Source organism: Drosophila rhopaloa, unplaced genomic scaffold (genome assembly GCF_018152115.1).
Source record: "Drosophila rhopaloa isolate 14029-0021.01 unplaced genomic scaffold, ASM1815211v1 contig_166, whole genome shotgun sequence".
Classification (NCBI taxonomy): Eukaryota; Metazoa; Arthropoda; class Insecta; order Diptera; family Drosophilidae; genus Drosophila; species Drosophila rhopaloa.
In genome coordinates, this window is record NW_025335046.1 from 527,553 (window position 1) to 541,110 (window position 13,558).

General features: G+C 42.0%; 1 pseudogene; it reads right to left on the reverse strand.

The window, feature by feature from the left end:
• Nucleotides 1-4,847: 4,847 nt before the first annotated feature.
• On the reverse strand, nucleotides 4,848-8,922 carry LOC123037480 (annotated as a pseudogene).
• Between the last annotated feature and the right edge of the window lie 4,636 nt (nucleotides 8,923-13,558).

The window sequence follows — 13,558 nt, forward strand, 5'->3', positions numbered from 1 at the left end:
GAGTTTTTTGTCTGGGGACCATGTCGCACTAGGTATATTAAAATCACCTAATACTACTACTGATCTCGATCTGTCAGTTTTTTGGAAATGGACTGGATAACGGAAAGGTGATTTGCGTAAATTGGGAACTCAGATGATGGTGGGATATATGAAAGGGTAATATATACAAAACTACCGGGAAACGATAATTTTATACCTAGGAGTTCGATGTCATTAAATTCTTCGAAAGTTAGTAATTCAGACGAAGGGTTGAGTTGACAGCAATCAAGACCACCTCCCCGTCTCGACTGACGATCAAGCCTGTAAATCGTGTACTTACCCAGGAATATTTCAGAGCTAAGAATATCCGGCTTTAACCAGGTTTCTGTTCATACAATAATATTATATGGGAAGAAAAAACTATCCGAGTACAATTTAGTCAGCTTACTAAGTAAGCCTCTGATAGGAAAGATGAAAGGATGAGGCTAGTTCTTTGGGGCAGAACAGAATGTGGAGGGCGCTGGGGATGGTTGTTTTATGGTATTTTCCATTTCCCCTGAACTATTCTTTTTATACCCTTGCAGAGGGTATTATAATTTCAGTCAAAACTTTGCAACGCAGTGAAGGAGACATTTCCGACCCTATAAAATATATATATTCTTGATCGGCATCACCAGGAGAGTCGATCTAGCCATGTTCGTCCGTCTGTCCGTTTCTACGCAAACTAGTCCCCCAGTTTTAAAGCTATCTGCTTAAAACTTTCACAAAAGTTGTCTTTCTTTTGCAGGTAGTATATACGAGTAGTACATATGTTCCATAGTATCGACGTTTACTCTGCAAAAAATCAATACTATCGATGGTACCACCATCGATGTTTTTGCAACTCTATGCCGTCTTCCCACAGAGATCCATCCACCATCCGTTGAACGGAAGGTCCATAAGGTTTTGCCATTCCGAAAATGTGGAGTTAGTTCCCCATCCAATTTTGACCGACTTTTTTATGCGATAGTTAGGCGATGTTTTTTTGGTGCAGCTCTGAGTTCTTCTTCTTGACAGTGGAAATTTAACAATCACTACGAAAATTTAAAAAAATAATGGCATGTAACTTTTGAATAGGGAAGGCGCCAATCCAAAAAATGCTGTTTATACTTGTAATAATTAATTAATTACTGCTCCATCCGTGTGGCAGCAGTAAGAGGTGCTCCACTCTTTCCTAGGCGCATACCGTACTCACAACATGGAGCAGAATACCTTGGAGAACGAGAGTATGTCCCCAGACTTATATTTCTGGTTTACAATTTCTAATAAAATATATTTATTCCAGGTATTCTTTTGAAGGTCTTAGATGTGGACCCCAATGACATGGAAGCCTCTACATCGAAAGACAACGCTTAGGCAGCTCTGCGGACCCCGCAAAGCGCGAAAAGGTGGACCAGAAGGCCGAGCTTGTGGATATAACGCTGGAGAAAGGCTGGAGGAGCAGCGAGCGCATTGAATTAATCTCGGCTGTCTGACATCCTTAACATTAAAAATAAAATAAAATATGAAATTATAATAAAACAAAAACAAACATTTATATGTAATGAAGTTTATTTGTTACCATTTAGACAATATTGGGCAAAAGCGGTTCATATTTTTGCTGCAGGCTGTCAAAAATCTGTAGACATATTCGATTTGGTTGTTCGCGTAGATCACTTGCGGCCTGCTACCAATTTTTATTTATAACGCTGTTGTGCTCATTGTAAATATTGTGCTAAATGCAACGGGCTAAAATGATGAGCCACAGCTGTTCAGATCAGCTGTTATCGGATGGTGGATGTGGTCTGTGGGAATCGGAGTTACACATTTGTTAAAAATCCCAACCGTTTCAGACGGATGGACTCTTCAGCCTAGTATCCAGATCGACAAACGATTACGCTAGCGTGAAAACTTTAATATTTCCAGTGTGACCAAAATTTTGAGAGTTCATCAGATTTAAGCGTGCCACGGTCTTACTGTCAATCAGCTGGGTTTGTTGACAAGCAGTTAAAGTTCAAACATCGTATTTGCGGGAAAGAGCCTTTAAAAGATATTATCAAATACCTTGGCAAGACAAGTCTGCCGGTGTACAAAGGAATTAAAAAACAATACAATTTAAATTTAACAGTTGTTTTTTTTAATTTTCTGATAATTATTTGCTAATTTAAAGTTCATAGCTGCACTTTTATTGTGTTTTTTCGTACATTCTGGCCCTAAAAAACATTTTGCTCTGACAAGAGGCACCCAAGATAGTATTAATGTTATTTTGTCCTCACATGTAAGCACCTGCAATCGACTTTTGTGAGTTTTTTGAGTTTTTCCCTCCATTTCTTATAATGTTCAGTGAGAAGCGCACGCCAAAAGATTAAATTTTTTAATCTTTTCGCTAGGGTTCATTCAAAGTTCATTTCCGCAGGCTGACAACGCTATGGAATTTTCTGGTATTTTTTTCGTCGATCTGTGGACCGACGTGAAAAAAAGGCCCGACGAAAAGTGAACGCCAGCTGTTTGCCTCTTGCTCTCTCTCATGACTGGCGTACGGTTTTCGTCGATCTGGATACTAGGCTTTAGGGAAGAGGGCATCATTTAAGGGGCTGCTGAATAACAACATCATACATACATCGATAACAATTATTTATACTGATAACAAATAATGAAATACTGGGCGCTACATTCAAATTTTCATAAAATTGACCTCTACGTTAATTCATTACACGACAGGCATAAATCAGATTAGTCGAAAATTATTTGGGTTCGTTGCAGAGAATTTTGTGGTTTACTTAAATCAAACCATATGTTATCATAGCAGTCTTCTATTACAGAGCATAGAAAAAGCATCATTTTAAAAACTTAATTTTCTAAGCCCAAACTTATGTCAATGCTGAAAGCCATATTCAAGAAATAGATAACTTTTCGCACCAGCCCTTAACAAAGCGATCAAGCAGTGCAGCAAGTCTTCATTGCCTGGTGTGAAGAAAAAGTGGATTATAAGGCAAAGCTAAATTAAGTTTTAGCATAAGCAAGTAGAATTTTTTTCTTTTTTTTCGCGAGGAGTCCCACGGCCCACTTACTCGTCCAACCGACCGAGGGGCGCCGCCGTGATTCCTACGGCACGATTCGCGAGAAGATAGACGCGAGATAAGAAAATATAAGTAAAAGTCCGGGGAAAAAAAGTAATATTAAGATAAATTCTGTGCCAACGAAGTTAGTATTATTCGTTTTAGGAGCGGCAGAGAGTTTTGAGATCACAGGAAAAAGTCTATTATAGTCAGAACATAATAGTCTGAAAGGCTCATGCAAGGCATAGTTAGATCTACAATGATTTAAAATTAGGGGAATATAATTTTTAGTTAATCTATTTGGCACAGAAAAGTTTAGCCGACTTACCAAGTCGGGGGAGTCAATATCACCATGTATAAGGTAATAAATAAAGATAGTACCAAGCATCTTTCTACGGTTGGCTATGGAGGGTGAATTAATAAACAGAAGTCTACTAGAATAAGAAGGTAAGTTAAGATTTGCAAAAAGAAGGAAGTTTTTTTTTACCAATATGTATTCCGTATTGTGGACTCTAAACGGGAGGCCCATACTCCAGAGTTCAATGAGGAATAATGATTTTTTCAAAGAGCTTAGGAATAGCTGACAACTTTAAAAAACCTCTATAGTTACTGGCCTCTAACTTGTGTGAACAGCGCCTAATTAAGTATGTATTCATCCGCCCTAGAAAAGTCTTGATAAGTCCCTTCTGGTAGTGTTACCAGACTCTGTAATTATAATTAGTCGAATTAGAGTCGTATTCCAGAGCAGAACGTGTACAATTTCCAATGTAATAATAAATTCAATCTAATAGCCCGGTGGTGCTCATCAAGAAGCCGAATGGTAGCGATCGAATGTGCGTCGATTACCGCCGCCTGAATAAGCTGATCAAGAAGGAGAATTTCCCAGTGCCGACCATCGAAGAGCGTCTGCAGGAGGTGAAAAGATTTAGGTACTTCTCATCCCTGGATCTCAACAGTGGATACTATCAGATAGAGATAGCACCAGAGAGCCGAAAATTTACAGCATTCATCACCACAGATGGATTATACGAGTTCAAGCGACTTCCGTTCGAATTGAAGAACCTACCTGCGGTTTTCAATCGACTCATGGAAGAGCTACAGAAGAGGATGCAGAAAGGCGATATGATACACTACATGGACGACATCCTTATTCCCAGCAAAACATTTGATGAGATGTTCGTGAAGCTTGTGAGGATCCTGAAAGTTTTAAAGGAGTGCGGACTAACGTTAAACCTGGAAAAATTACCGATGTGAAAAAGTATTTGGGTCTCACTGGTTATATCCGGAAAATTTGTTGCTGGATATGCTATAATTTCAGGGCCATTGAGTCTATTTCGCAAGGATATGCCGTTTACTTGGAAAACGTCACAAAAAGAAGCCTTCGACGAGTTGAAGAAATGCCTAATCTCAAATCCAGTTGTCATTAGTTATCGCCTAGACGCAGAGCATGAACTGCATACGGATGTCAGTACCGTTGGTTTAGTCGGAGTATTACAACAAAGTGAGGAGGATCAGCTGAAACCAATCGCTTATTATAGCCGAGCTACTTCCAAACCGGAGAAGAACTATCACAGCTACAAACTTGAGGCTTTAGCCGTCGCTCATTGGAGCGATTCAAATATTACATTTATGGCAAGAAGATAAAGGCTATCACCGACAGTAGGTTAGGTTAGGACGGCTGTTAGACTATAGCCTGGCACACTTAGACCTCTGTGGGTCCATTTTGATAGCGTATGATCTCTATATTTTTGGGTCCCCTATCCGTTAAGAGTCAGCCTGTAGGTTGGTCGATCAGCAAGTCCCCCATCCGGAGGATTTAATAAAAGAGCTTAGACTCTTCAGGTTAATCTGAGATATTTCGGTCAGGTCATTTATGAAAGGATATCCTAAGTGTTTCAGTCTAAGCCTGCATAGGGCTGGGCATGAACAGAGTAGGTGTTCCACCGTTTCCTCTTCTTCCTCATCCCTGCAGCTTCTGCAAAAATCATTTTTTGGGGCTTTTAGCCTGCCGGCGTGTGCGCCAACGAGCCAGTGGCCTGTGAGTACTCGAATTAGCATGCCGCTCTCAGTGCGGCTGAAATTGAGTAGTTCTGATGTTTTCTTATTGTTTATTGCAGGCCATGTCTGGTGAGAGATTCGGCATTGCGGTGTGTTTTGCCAATGAGTGTTGGCTAATTTGCTGAAATGGTTTTTAATAATTAGCTTGCAAGTAGCCATAGGCATGCCAACATTCTCCTTTCCTGGAAGGAGAGGTATGGTGGTGCCTTGCCTGGCTAGCTCGTCTGCTATACAGTTGCCTACGATATACCGGTGACCCGGCTGACAGTAAACTGACTAGCCATCTCGTGGAGAGATTTGCGACAGTCTGCTAATGTTCGGGAGTTTGTATTCGTCGAGTAGATTGATTTAATAGCCGCTTGGTTATCACTATATATGTTTATGTGTCTGTTCTGGGTGTTTAAGTCCCTTAAACAGACGAGTGCTTCCATTATAGCATACACTTCCGCTTGGAAGACACTGCAGTGGTCGGGAAGTCTGAATGACTGCCTGATCTCTAATTGCTCGGAGTATATGCCTCCACCTACGTGTCCGTCTAGTTTGGAGCCTTCTGTATATAAACAGATTGCGTCTATTGAGCCCGGTCGGCCCCGATCTCATACTTCCCTGCCTGGGATCAGAGCTTCGAAGGGCGTGTGACTGTATTCACGGGTTTTACATAGATCCGTTTTTGGCGGGATCAATTTGTCATGCTGAAGAATCTTAGCGTGACCATACAGTTGGGCTTTCCATTGCCCCGTATCCCTTAGTCGAATGGCTGCCGATTTCGCCCTTTCCATGCCTGCTAAGTCCAGGCTCTGGAGGTTCAAGATTGCATTTGGGGTAGTTCGAAGGGTTCCACTAATACACAAAGTTAAGATACATTGTTTGTGTAAAGCGGTCCACCACAGAGCCACTCCATATAGTATGATTGGCTTGACTACCGCTGTGTATATCCAATTGACGATTTTAGGGGACATACCCCATCTTAGCCCGATTGCTTTTTTACAAGAGTAAAGTGCAATGGTCGCTTTCTTGGTTCTCTCTTGGTTGTTTAAGCCCCATTTAAGACGCTTATTTAATACTAACCCCAAGTATCTTGCGTGCTCCCTAAAAGAGAGATTACAGTTGTTTAAAGTGGGTGGGTTAAGTTTTGGGATTTTGTATCTATTTGTAAAAAGGACTAGTTCCGTTTTTGAGGGATTTACCCCAAGTCCGTTCTTTGTAGTCCATTCCGATAGTGTTTTTAGTTTTGCGGTCATAAGATCGCATAACGTTTGTGGATACTTACCATTAAAGATGATAGCGACATCGTCTGCGTATGCCACTATTTTACAGCCTCCTCCTTCAAGAATCCGCAGTAGTTTATTTACCGCGATATTCCATAAGAGGGGTGATAATACACCTCCTTGCGGAGTGCCTCTGTTCACTAATCTAGTCTGGGTCGAGGTCCCTAATGTGGCCGTGACCAGTCTGCTTATCAGCAATTTGTGGATCAGCCCCACCAGCGGTGGCTCAACCCCTAGTTCAGTGAGGGATTCTGTTATTGCCATGGGAAGCACGTTGTTGAAAGCTCCTTCTATGTCAAGGAAGGCGATCAAGGTGTATTCTTGTATACTGAGTGATTTCTCGATGTTGCTTACTACCAAGTGTAGCGCCGATTCGGTCGACTTACCTTTGGTGTATGCGTGTTGCGCCTCTGATATCTGCGTCGGGTCAATGATGTCTCTAATGTGTAGACCTATCAGTCTTTCTAGGATTTTTAGCAGGAATGATGTCAGACTTATCGGTCTGAAATCCTTCGCTGCAGTATGGGTGGCCTTCCCTGCCTTAGGGATGAAAACGACTTTCGCAAGAATGGTCTGGAAGATTTTTCTCAGCCAGTTTATAGCTAGCTCTCCTGCTTGCTGAATATGTGCCGGTGTTATATTGTCCGGTCCCGGCGATTTGTATGGCTTAAAACTATGAATGGACCAGTTTATATTACGGTCTGATAGTAGGAGATTTAAGTTTATTCCTTCTCCAGTGTGTCTTCCTGGGGGATGTCCTGTTTGCAGGCTCCCTGGGAAGTGAGCGTCTAGGAGTAGGTTTAGGGATTCTCCACTAGAGTCCGACCATGATCCGTCAGCCTTTTGGAGATAGCCCAAGGAAACGGTTGTCTTAGAAAGTATTTTTCTGAGCCTTGCGGCATCAGTTGTCTTTTCAATATCCGAGCAGAAGTTCTGCCACGCAGTTCTCTTCTCTTTTCTGATGGCCTTTTTGTATGTGGCTAGTTCCTTTTTGTAGCTTTGCCAGTTTATGTCCTCATTTGTAGCTTTCGCTGTGTTGAACAGGTTTCTCGATTTGGCTTTGAGGATTGATAATTGCTGGGTCCACCAAGGAGGTTTTTTCTTTCCTCTTGGTTTCCCTAACGGGCATGAAGCTGTGAATGCCGCGTTGCATGCTTCTGTGAATTTGTATACTATATTATCTAGCTCCTGAGTGCAAAGAGTGCTTTCTGGTGGCTCCCTGGGGAGGAAGCTCGATAGAATTTCTTTGTATTTATTCCAGTTTGCCCGCCTGGGGTTGGCAAAGCTGACCGGCGCAGGTGACACTAGGGACAAAGTTGTCTCTATAAACCTGTGATCTGAAAATGAGTGCTCGTCGGAGACAGCCCAGTTTGTGACTGTGCTTATGAGTGAATCTGATGCCAGGGTTAGATCTATGATCGTTTGGCACGTTTTTGTTATAAAAGTAGGGGTATTGCCCCTGTTACAAAGAAATAAGTTCGAATTTAGAATGAAATCAAATAAAGACTCACCTCTGTCGTTGTTGATAGGGCAGCCCCACTGAGTATGGTGGGCATTTGCAACGCATCCCATCATGAACTAAGACCACGTCGGCTTCGCCTTTGGCCAGGCGAAGCAAAAGAGCAGCGGACGCTGTTTTACTGTGATGTAGGTTGATCTGCAGGAGTCTTAGCAACATCTCCAGCTGCAACCTCCACCACAGTAACGTCGGCCTCCGAATCGCTCAGGTCCACTTCATCGATTGCCGGTCCCAGCGCTCGCATCTCTCTGCTCAGCGACGAGTCGGTTGAGTAGCCGTCCTCCGGCAGACCAGGGGCCTCCACTTCCTCCGCAAGCACCTGCTCAGCTGGGTTGCCGACAGGACTTCCCGAGGAATTAGAATCCCCTTTGTAAATCTTTATATGTATGGCACTGAAACCATAGTTGAGCGTTCCCCGAGCAGCCTCTATGGGAGCGACCGACTCCTTATTCAGCTTGGTTCACGTCACCTGCGTGCTCCTCCACCTTAACGACTTTCCAGTCTTTTGTGGGGAGATGTGGGTTGCATTCTTGCAACATATAAAGGATGTCCTCCGGTGATACGATTGCTGCTGGGAGCCAAATTCTGGCTCCATACGCAGGCAAATAAGAGACAGCTTGGACTCAACCGCCTTTCATTTATTTCTGGGGATCCTGTTCTCCGGATTTCCCCTGTCTATAAGTCCAAGTAGGACCCGATCTTTGGTAATCTCGGCAAAGGAGACCGGCGGCTGGATCTTCGATCTCTTCGCCGACGGACCGGGCAGCTCTATGGAACGTTGCCTCTTCGCCTGAGCACCTTCTTGCTGGGGCTTCTCTTGCCCATAGTTAGGAAACACCGTCCTTGCCCACTCTACCTTCTTTTGCCATTCGGGCGAAGGCGTGGCGACATTGCTTCTGGCATGCGATCGCAGGGTTTGGGCGGCAGTCCGTCTCTCTGCGTATGTGAACTTCTTTACACCAGCGGGTGACCCGATCGACTTTGCTGCGCCTACCGCTGGTTTTGGCGCAGATGCGCACATAGCGACATCCCTAGTTTGGGATGGGGCCTTTTCTGAGCCCTACTGGTGCTTGCAGTGGAACCATCGTTTATCTTTGCAGCGCCGGGTTTTTGTAGAGTTCCCGTGTCCGTTTTCTTATTTGTATTTTTATTTATTGTTTCCATAATTGGTCCCACGAGCTGCGGAGAAGGGGAAAGGTCCGCCCGGGCAGAGATCCGCGGTACCCGGGTAAGGCGGTAGATAGAACAGGGGATCGCCATCTCCCTGAGCCCACCTTTTGAGACTGAGCTAGTTGTTGATCTGGGCCCCCAGCCAGGCTGACTCTTGGCACGGTCCGAATTACACCGTAGTCCGGCCCGGAGTGAGATGTTGTTTGGGAGAGGAAGTGGGTGGGTGGTGTGTGGGGGATATTGGGTTTGTGTAAAGCAACTGTTTAGATGCGGCTGAACAAATCGCATCGTCGGTACTGCCTCGTTGCAAGATACCCGCTGGTTGTCCGGGACTGCTTATTTGCTGGGGTTTCCGTCCACGATTCCGTGTTTGACTTCCACCGCCAGCTTATTCGCAGTTGGCCTCGAGTGAGGTCGTCCGCTATCCGCAACCTGCGACCCGCTCGGTCGCCCCAGATAGGCGGCTTCGGAACCATCTCACAAGTTCCTCAGACCGAGTCACCGACAGTAATGCCCTTAAGAAGTCGATGGAGAAGAGAGAACTGATAAACCGGATCGCAAGATGATGGTTGCGTGTTCAGGAATTCGACATAGACATCGTTCATCGAGCAGGAACACATATGAACCACGTAGACGCACTCAGTCGAGCTCCATTCGAAGATGCTCGAGAGATGGTACTGCATGCCTGAAGATAGCAAAGACAATAATTGACGAAGAGGATTGGCTATTTTTTGGGCTGTGCGTTTTATAAAACACCAGGTGGACGTCAGGAAGGTCAATACCACTATCATGAAATCAAGCCGATCCCATTTTCCACGATATGGACCACCTGGGACCATTTCCAAAGAGTTCCAAGAGAAACGAGCATTTTCTCGTGATAGTGGACGCATTCACCAAATTCGTACGAGCGGTGAAAAGTACAGCAACCAAAAATGTCCTGGATGTCCTGCAAGATGAAACCAGCTACCCTGGAATGCCAGATCGCATTGTCACCAATCGTGGAACAGCTTTTATATCCAAAGACTTTGAGAAGTACTGCAAATCGAACAATGTAAAACATATCTTAAATGCTGTAAGCACACCCAGAGCCAATGGTCACGCAGAGCAAGTTACAATTTCCAATGTAATAATATATTCAACCTAATAATCCCAAATAAACCTATACCACTCGTAAAGCTACCCTTCTCACTTGTTACCTGTTTTGAAAAGAGGAATAACAAAAGATTCCTTCTAAATATTTGGGAATTGGGAAGATTCTAGCGATAAGGTAAACAACTTGTGAAAAGGTTTGCACAGGGCCTTAGCGCAATACCTAAGCACGCACCCAGGAATACCATCGGGCCCTGGCGAATAAACAGGCTTAATACGATGAAGATCCAAAAGAAGAGAACTTTCTGTTAAAGTGGGTCAGAATATTAGATATGATGTAGGAATAAAACTGTGATGAATAATCTAAAGTAGAGTATGTCGTTTGAAAAAATTGGGCAAATAAATCGGCTATTGCCTGATGATTTAAGAATTAGATTGTGATGAATAATCTAAAGTAGAGTATGACGTTTGAAAAAATTGGGCAAATAAATCGGCTATTGCCTGATCTGCTAGCGTAAAAACTTTAATCTTTCCAGTGTGACCAAAATTTCGAGAGTTCATCAGAATAAAGCGTGCTACGGTCGTACTGTCAATCAGCTTGGTTTTTTGAGAAGCAGTTAAAATTCAAATATCGTATTTGGGGGAAAGAGCCTTTAAAAGATATTATCAACTGCCTTGACAAATCAAGACTGCCGCTGTACAAAGACATGAAAAAACAATACAATTTAAATTTAACAGTTTTTTTTTAATTTTCTGATAGCTATTTCCTAATTTAAGGTTCATAGCTGTACTTCTATTGTTGTTTTTTCGTACATTTTTGACCTAAGAAACATTTTGCTCTCACAAGAGACACCCCAGATGTTATTTTGACCTTACATGAAAACTCCTGCAATCGACTTTTGCGGGTTTTTTGATTTTTTTCCCTCCTGAATTTTTTAATCTTTTTGCTAGGGTTCACCCAAAATTCATTTCCGCAGTCTGGCAACGCTATGCAATTTTCTGGTATTTATTTCGTCGATCTGAAGACCGAGGTGAAAAAAACGTTGACGAGAAGTGAACGCCAGCTGTTTGCCTCTCGCTCTCTCTCATGACTGGCGGTCAGTTTTCGTCGATCTGAGTACTAGGCTTATTATTTTTCATTTTATAATAATTAGTATATCGAATTTTTAGGCTAAAATCACGTTTGAAGCCTAGTATCCAGATCGACAAACGATTACGCTAGCGTAAAAACTTTAATCTTTCCAGTGTGACCAAAAGTTTGAGAGTTCATCAGATTTAAGCGTGCTACGGTCGTACTGTCAATCAGCTGGGCTTGTTGACAAGCAGTTAAAATTCAAATTTGCGGGAAAGAGCCTTTAAAAGATATTATCAAATACCTTGGCAAGACAAGTCTGCCGCTGTACAAAGAAATTAAAAAACAATACAATTTAAATTTAACAGTTGTTTTTTTTAATTTACTGATAATTATTTGCTAATTTAAAGTTCATAGCTGCACTTTTTTGGTGTTTTTTCGTACATTCTGGACCTAAAAAACATTTTGCTCTGACAAGAGGCACCCCAGATAGTATTAATGTTATTTTGTCCTCACATGTAAACACCTGCAATCGACTTTTGTGAGTTTTTTGAGTTTTTCCCTCCATTTCTTATAATGTTCAGTGAGAAGCGCACGCCAAAAGATAAAATTTTTTAATCTTTTCGCTAGGGTTCACCCAAAGTTTATTTCCGCAGTCTGGCAACGCTATGGAATTTTCTGGTATTTTTTTCGTCGATCAGGAGACCGACGTGAAAAAAAGGCCCGACGAAAAGTGAACGTCAGCTGTTTGCCTCTCGCTCTCTCTCATGACTGGCGTACGGTTCTCGTCGATCTGGATACTAGGCTTGACTTCAAAGTGTTACCAAAAATCGAAAAATCGCAACGTGTGAAAAAATTCATGAAAATAGGCCTTTTTTTGGACGAATTAACCATACCCTTAAGTGTACCAACTTTTTGCTAAACCAAGGTGATTTATTGGAAATTGACGGATATTACCACGGAACACAGATATTAAAAACTGAGTGTATTGCAGTGTAAAAAACATTAACTGCATCGGACATATTATTGCATAAGTAAAGATCAGACCAATTAAAGCCAGATAAAAATTATTAAGCCTCAGAAAGTCTGCCTTGCGAAAACAATGTATTAGTTTGGTTGATTTTTCAGATTTTTCTTTTATAACTCTACCCGTGTCAGTTCGATTGAAGGATAAAATCATGCTGTAGTAAGAGATTCGATCCATCCTCAGTGGACCAAGTAACTCCAGGTATATTAAAATCACATAGAGCTTATTTGCAAAAGACTTAATAACGGAAAGGTGATTTAAATAATCAGGAAGTTCAGGAACGGTGGAATATATGAGCAAGTTATGTATATAGAGTTACCAGGAAGCGATAACTTTTCACAAATAAATTCAATGGTATTGAATTCCGCAAAAAATAACTCCTCTGACGGGAAGTTTGAATCAACTCCAATTATTGTGTACTTACCTGGAAAAACTTCGGAGCTAAAGATCTTCGGCCTAAACAGGTTTCTAAAAACACAATAATATGAGATGCAAAGAAAAGGCTATCAGAATACAATTTAGTGAGTTTACTACCCAAGCCTCTTGCATTCTGATAGGAAAGTAGGAGGTTAGAAGTTAGTTTTTTGAATTTGGTACACTGGTTTGGCCTTTATTGAATTAAAATGGTCTCACCTAGAATTAACATTTGTTAGATAAGTCTTGATTCAAGGATTTATTGGCGTTAGCATAGATTTAGGATCTTTACTGATCCTGAGTGATTTTTCAAGTGACACCTCATGGAGAAGTATTTTAACTGTTCAATCGAACATACAATCGACTCCCGTGGTGAATATTTGCAGCTGCAACTTTTATTGGTAAAGTCTGTTGCGAGACATCTAGTTATCTGGAGGGAAATCAGATTAGGTATCAAAAATGGCTCTTAGAAGAGCTTTGGGAGAGATACAAGTAGAACCGCAGTCATCTCTTTGATTCCAGACTAGTAATAAGATTTTTTTTTAGTTTTATCCACAATTTTAAGGCATTAAATAAATTAAAAGAAGGTAAAAGATATTTGGATGAGTAATTTTCAATTTGGTTATGCTAGTGACCATTGGATGTGCAAGGTATGTCCAGCTCATCTGCTAAACAGTTGCTACAATACGGTGGAAAACACGGCAATGATCAACTCTAAAACTGGTTCAAATGTAAGACATGTAAATTAAGGATAATCCAACATATCAATGGTTAATTGTTCTCTGTGGGATACGTGTTCTAGGAAATTTGAAAATTGGCATTGTGTACGTCAAGGATTTAAACCTAGCTGTTTGAAATAGCCCAGATAGAGGGTGGACTAACTAT